At 46.1% G+C, this 7446-nt stretch overlaps 1 long non-coding RNA gene across 1 annotated transcript; it reads right to left on the bottom strand.

Moving 5' to 3' along the window:
- Positions 1-5143: 5143 nt before the first annotated feature.
- On the bottom strand, positions 5144-7220 carry LOC124260040. Its single transcript, XR_006893986.1, has 2 exons — positions 7156-7220; positions 5144-5356 (listed from the first exon to the last, which is right to left on the bottom strand). It is a non-coding gene; the product is annotated as an uncharacterized LOC124260040 (long non-coding RNA).
- Between the last annotated feature and the right edge of the window lie 226 nt (positions 7221-7446).

Here is a 7446-nt window from a genome sequence, read left to right as displayed (position 1 = left end):
CGGTAAATGGGCGTCACACCACGGAAACACGAATACCCGAGCTCCATCAGTAAACAGGCGTCACAGTGCCTCACCCGGAAACACGAATACCCGAGCTCCATCAGTAAACAGGCGTCACAGTGCCTCACCCGGAAACACGAGTACCCGAGCTCCATCAGTAAACAGGCGTCACAGTGCCTCAACCAGAAACACGAATACCCGAGCTCCATCAGTAAACAGGCGTCACAGTGCCTCACCCGGAAACACGAGTACCCGAGCTCCAACTATAAATAGAGTACCTGTACCCCTTCAAGGAAATAGGTTTGCCCCTGCTCTTATTTTGGTCATGGTCTACATTGTATCGGGTGTGGTGTGGGATGCCATTCAGTTGGTTATGGTCTACATTGTATCGGGTGTGGAGCGGGATGCCATTCAGTTCGTGATGGTCTACATTGTATCGGGTGTGGAGCGGGATGCCATTCAGTTGGTTATGGTCTACACTGTATCGGGTGTGGATCGGGATGCCATTCAGTTGGTTATGTACACACTGTATCGGATGTCGATGCCATTCAGTTGGTCATGGTCTACATTGTATCCAGGTGTTGAATGGGATGCCATTCAGTTGGTTATGGTCTACATTGTATCGGGTGTGGTGGGATGCCATTCAGTTGGTTATGGTCTACATTGTATCGGGTGTGGAGCGGGATGCCATTCAGTTGGTTATGGTCTACATTGTATCGGGTGTGGAGTGGGATGCCATTCAGTTGGTTATGGTCTACACTGTATCGGGTGTGGGTGGGATGCCATTCAGTTGGTTATGGTCTACACTGTATCGGGTGTGGAGTGGGATGCCACGGGATGCCATTCAGTTGGTTATGGTCTACACTGTATCGGGTGTCGAGTGGGATGCCATTCAGTTGGTTATGGTCTACATTGTATCGGGTGTGGAGCGGGATGCCATTCAGTTGGTTGTGGTCTACATTGTATCGGGTGTGGAGCGGGATGCCATTCAGTTGGTTATGGTCTACATTGTATCGGATGTCAAAGTGGGATGCCATTCAGTTGGTTATGGTCTAAATTGTATCGGGTGTCAAGTGGGATGCCATTCAGTTGGTTATGGTCTACACTGTATCCGGGTGTCGAGTGGGATGCCATTCAGTTGGTTGTGGTCTACATTGTATTGGATGTCAAAGTGGGATGCCATTCAGTTGGTTATGGTCTACACTGTATCGGATGTCAAGTGGGATGCCATTCAGTTGGTCATGGTCTACATTGTATCGGGTGTGGTGTGGGATGCCATTCAGTTGGTTATGGTCTACATTGTATCGGGTGTGGAGCGGGATGCCATTCAGTTCGTTATGGTCTACATTGTATCGGGTGTGGAGCGGGATGCCATTCAGTTGGTTATGGTCTACATTGTATCGGGTGTGGAGCGGGATGCCATTCAGTTGGTTATGGTCTACATTGTATCGGGTGTGGAGCGGGATGCCATTCAGTTGGTTATGGTCTACATTGTATCGGGTGTGGAGCGGGATGCCATTCAGTTGGTTATGGTCTACATTGTATCGGGTGTGGAGCGGGATGCCATTCAGTTGGTTATGGTCTACATTGTATCGGGTGTGGAGTGGGATGCCATTCAGTTGGTTATGGTCTACATTGTATCGGGTGTGGAATGCGTTGCCATTCAGTTGGTTATGGTCTAAATTTCCTCGTAGTACAGCTAATTTACGAGCAGATGTCTTAGTGCATTTGTAACATAATTATCACAACCTGCCGAGCAGCGTAGGATTCCAAGCTCGGATAAAATATCTGTCCCGTCCAGGAGAGCCCGGGCATTTGTCACCGTCTCCACGTCATTATGATCACATGTCGCTGTAACATCCCGCATACCCGGGTTCGTTTACATCCACCCCGACTACAACAATATCGGGTTGTTTTCGAAGCGTCATCTGGCTTCAAGCGGTACACCTTGTTTTTTCACGAGAGTCCACATTCACACCCACAGTGTGCTTGAAGTCACACCATAACTTGATTATCTAAATCACAAAAATAAACAAATCGACAAAAGCATGCATATTTTGCTTCGTAGGACAAAACACCTGGCATGACTTGCACTGTGGAATCGTGCCATACGAAGGGTGCTGAATAGAGGTGAGGTTGAAACAAGGACGACGACGAGGGATAAAGCAAGGGGGCACTTGGGGGTGAAGTGATGGGGGAGTTGGGGTGAAGTGAGGGGACTTCAGCTGAAGCAACGGGAGGAGTAGGGGTGAAACGAGGGGTGAAACGAGGGGTGAAGCGAGGGAGATTGGAGGTGAAATTGTGGCGGAGTGTGGGGTGAAGCAAATGGGGTTTAGGAGTGAAACAATGGATGACTGTGGATGAAGCGAGGGAAGCTGAGGGTGAAGCGAATGGGACTGAGAGTGAAGCGAGGGACCCGAGGGTGAAACAAGGGGACCTGAGGGTGAAGCGATGGGAACCTTAGGGTGACGCCAGGGGAACTAAGGGTGAAACGAGTGAAGACTAGGGTGAAGCAATGGGGGCTGAGGGTGAAGCGAGGGGGTTGTGGGGAAGCTACGAGGGGCGGGGGGTACGGCTCGCATGGTGATGGCAGCCAGAGATGTTTAAAGAAAACCAGAGTACAAATAAACCTTTGGAGGTCACGCCAGTGCAGGCTTGTCTCACTTTACACAATATCATGATGCGACTACAGAATACTTGTGGGGTGTCCTGAAGTCCCCGGGGAGCCAAGGTCCAGGGCGTGAGGGGGGGGGGAGGGAACCCTAAATATCTGGGCTTATAAACTTGTATGTAAAGTACTATTGCAAATATGTTAAGTTAACATTTTCTTTATGTTCAAGATTGAGTGACCTTGCAAATTTACCATAACAGCAAATACCCAGACAGTTGTTTCGTTACAACGTGTGATAACATATCCTCTGACACTGAATAACTGGGTTAGTGAGTATGGTGTGCTTGGTTCAGTCCTATCCCATCCCCGTCACCAAGGGAGCATAAAGAACATGATCCTACATTGCTAACATATGGGGAATCGAACCCGGTCTTCTAGGAGCCAAGTGAAGGCGTTATCGGATACGCTGTTCCAGTCTGTATATGTCCAGTCAGATTATGTCTTCTAGGAGACTAGTGAAGGCGTTATCGGATACGCTGTTCCAGTCTGTATATGTCCAGTCAGATTATGTGCAAGATGTATTTTTTCACGTCATCGGTCTTTGGAGACAGATTTTGGCCTCTTTCTCAATTCACTGAAGAACAGGGATTTGAAAATCTGGTGGAACTCTTCACCACTTAAACAGGTGTCACCATACATGTTCTGTGTTCTCGAGGGGGACGTAGGGGAGCCTGGAGAGTTCGATTCCGTTTTGGTACTAAAACCATTTAACCACTTCGTCGTCTGGATATTGACCAGTCTTTGAACAGTTAAGAGTGTATCCAAGGCAAAAACATAAAATATTAACACATAACCTACGATTCATTATTCTATAGAAAGAAAGAGAATACTACATGATATTTGTGTAAGCATAGCACACAAAAGCATCTAAACGTGTCTAAAGAGATTAGCTGTACAGTCAGTGATCTATAGTGTGTGTGTGAGTGAGTGAGCACGTGTCTAAGAGATTAGCTGTACAGTCAGTGATCTATAGTGTGTGTGTGAGAGTGGGTGAGCACGTGTCTAAGAGATTAGCTGTACAGTCAGTGATCTATGGTGTGTGTGTGAGTGAGCACGTGTCTAAGAGATTAGCTGTACAGTCAGTGATCTATAGTGTGTGTGAGTGGGTGAGCACGTGTCTAAGAGATTAGCTGTACAGTCAGTGATCTATAGTGTGTGTGTGAGTGGGTGAGCACGTGCCTAAGAGATTAGCTGTACAGTCAGTGATCTATAGTGTGTGTGTGAGTGGGTGAGCACGTGTCTAAGAGATTAGCTGTACAGTCAGTGATCTATAGTGTGTGTGAGTGGGTGAGCATGTTTTAACGCATCATTTAGCAAATTCCCAGCAAACACCACAACAAGGGTCACCAGAAATAGGCTTCACTCAGTGTACCTGTATGGGGAGTCGAACCCGGGCTTTCGTCGTGACAAGCGCTGTAACCAAGTGATGCACGCATACAAGCTTCTCCTCCACTGGAGGAAGCTGGATCGTGATGCTGGGAAGCACATCTTTGTGCTGTGTCCCCTCCGACAGTCTTGGTTACTTATCGTGTGAACCTTCACGTGGGCAGCACACGTTGACGTCAACCTCAACGTCATCCCCATCGACAGCACGTAACGAGTCACGCCGCGTGTTATCAGCAAACAAGTCCATTTGTACATTAGAAAACTCCGATATTTACAAAACTATTCAAATACAACTACACTGGAAAACACTTCGTGTTTGCAAACTGTTAACACTACAGGTGAAAATCTGAAAATACCTTAATCTCACCCTATGAACATATACCAACCAACGTGCAAGTTTTGTTTTCTTGACGGAAATACTTAGGAAGTCACTACGTACAGCTACAGTGAACGCGTAAATTCCTCGCTCCAATTAGCGTTAGGAACGTCTGTATAAGTTGCATGACCACTAAACGACTCGGATTCCATAATGGTCAGTCGGATAACGCTTTCATAACCTTTTCATAACCGTTTTCTGAACTGATGATCGCCATAATCAATTCGAACATCATTTACTCCCTGTTGCAGGGCGTACACTGGTTAATATGTCAGCAATTGTCTTTCCACGGATCTTCAGTGAGTGGTTGGTTGGTTTGTTGCCGCACTCAGCAATTGTCCAGCTATATGGCGGCGGTTTGTACATAATCGAGTCTGGGACTAGACAATCTAGTGATCAACATCATGAGCATCGATCTACGCAATAGGGATACGATGACATGTATCAACCACGTCAGCGAGTCTGACCACCCGATCCCGTTAATCGCCTTTTACGACAAACACAGGTTGCTGAAGATCTCAATTCAAACCCGGATCTTCACGGGTATTCACTGAGTGAGTGAGTGAGTGAGTGAGTATAGTTTTACGCTGGTCAACGGGAGTGTGCTTAACAACTTGTACCCATTTTGGGATATCTATGAGCAACAGGATGCAAACATTCGGATTAACAGAAAAGCAGTGGATAGTGTTGATTCTCACAAAACACCTCACAACATTTAGACAGTGTATTACATAACAGAGACCTTGGTCCGGGCGTTTCATTATATAGTTCGTGTCCAGAATTTGACAGATTTACCCAGATTGTGCGTCTCGGACGTGAATCCACCGCTGAGCTCATCAAGTGCACATCTCTTTGACAACAGCCCTGACGTGAAGCGTCGACACGTGGACGTTTACACAACATCTGTTCTGGGCGGCCATTGCCTGAAGGACAACATTTCTCATACAGATTAGAGTTTGGTTTCACTATGATCACTGATCAGCCCTCCGTGAGTTTGGGGCTGACAGTTTGCTGCAGTTCTGTCTCTAAGCTGTCACATCCGCATGGCGAATTTTCAAGCGCCCCCTATGACCGAAAGGGGCCAAAGGGAGAGAATGCACGTTATTTCAGAGAATGAAACTAGCGTCCGCGTTTGTTAAATCATGCCTTGATAAATGTTACGTTTCTATATCATCTTGTTTGCAGAAATCAGAAACAAACCGGTGTTACGGAAACACTGTATTTGGGGAACTTCAGACAAAAATGTTTGTATATTTTTTGTAATTTGAATATTTGACTTGGAAAATCGCTGACTTGCTTGCCTTGAGTAAACTTGTTACAAAATATCTCTAATCGCTTTAAATGTTTACGATTTGAAAATACAATCATGACAAATTACAAATCGTTATTCCTTGGAATATCTTGTTTAGAAGTATAACCCATATATATCTATGTCGAGACCATTTATCCAAATACAGCATTAAATGCACCTATGAACATATCTTGCCGCAACACACAACAGTGGCAACACACAACAGTGGCAACACACAACAGTGGCAACACGGCATCTTCTCAAGGTAAGCTTTATTCATTTATCGAAAACGTTTCATCCCCAGTACGACTGATAGGGCTTCCAATTAGCTCAAGTTTATTTGAACTGTATCCTTATTGCGTAGATCGATGCTCATGCTGTTGATCACTGGATTGTCTAGTCCAGATTCGACTTTTACATGAGTGAGTGAGTTGAATTTTACGCCGCTTTTAACAATATTCCAACAATATCACGGCGGGGGACACCAGAAATGGGCTTCACATATTGTACCCATGTGGGGAATCGAACCTGGGTCTTCGGCGTGACGAGCGAACGCTTTAACCACTAATCTACCCCACCGCCCCGACTTTTTACAGACTGCCACCATATTGCTGAGTGCGGCGTTATCCAACAAACAAATTATATTGATTTGAACCAATGTGTTTCAACAATTATTTTCAGGGAATGTGAACAAGAATTAATAACATTATTGCTTGAGTATAAAATGTGGGAGTTCCGTTATTAAAGTAACTTTGAAATACACAATGCTATTAAGAAAGTGGCACTTTCTATATGGCATTGTGTATTTCAAAGCTTTCGGCCGTGGGAGCCGTGCCAATTGACACTTATCAGAGGGGTACACAAAGTCCGCAGTCTAGACTACCAGTTGTCCGACTTCCATATTTGTGGAAGTAGCGATGGCTGAGCGGTCTAGGCGTCTGACTTTGTGTACTGGCGAGTAGGTGCCTGACCCTGAGGGTGTGGGTTCGAATCCCGGATGGGACTCAACCCAACAAAAATCTGTACTTTACTAAGAAAGTGTAATCCCAAATATAATATATGATAAAGTAACTTGATTACGCAGAACAGTTTACTGTTTTCAGTGCATGCAGGATTCATGCTCTGTTTGTGCACAATCTTTCCCCCTTCGCTTAAGTGCTCGAGATGCCCGATCTGTGTGGGGTGTGTCGTTTCCAGGAAGGATGAAACATGTCTAACACCTGTACAATGCTTTTGAACAGATAAGATGCATATTACAAAGGACGTCATACCAACGCTGTCTTGACCTGATCAGGAGATTCGTCCGTCAACATGTCTCTTGAAGTACACTACATTACAGGTCACGACGACCACAAAGCTAGATTGGTTTATCCGTCGGGCGTTTACACCTCTTGCATGAAGTTTGTTTGTCTGTTTACCGCTATTTCTCACCTCAGCGCAATATAGCAGACGTGCGCGAAAATCAACACCCAAGGCCTTTGATGTGCCCGCCCTCGCCGCGCTTTCATCAACAGATAGCGCACCTGCAGTGACCGCTTGTTCCCAGGTGGGTCTGACACTTCGGAAAGATAAACATCGCTGACAGATCCACGCAGTTCCCGTGCAGCTGCAGCAACGAGCTTGTCCTCGTGAGGTCGAACGTCGGGTGCGACCGAGACCATGCGACAAATACGGCAGTGACGTCATGCAGGCTCTGCACTGTGGACATTTCAGGAAATACAC

Source organism: Haliotis rubra, unplaced genomic scaffold, assembly GCF_003918875.1.
Source record: "Haliotis rubra isolate DU_JTF1 unplaced genomic scaffold, ASM391887v1 Scf749, whole genome shotgun sequence".
Taxonomy (NCBI): Eukaryota; Metazoa; Mollusca; class Gastropoda; order Lepetellida; family Haliotidae; genus Haliotis; species Haliotis rubra.
Note: the sequence above shows the minus strand (reverse complement) of the source record. Positions and strands in the feature narration are given on the sequence as shown.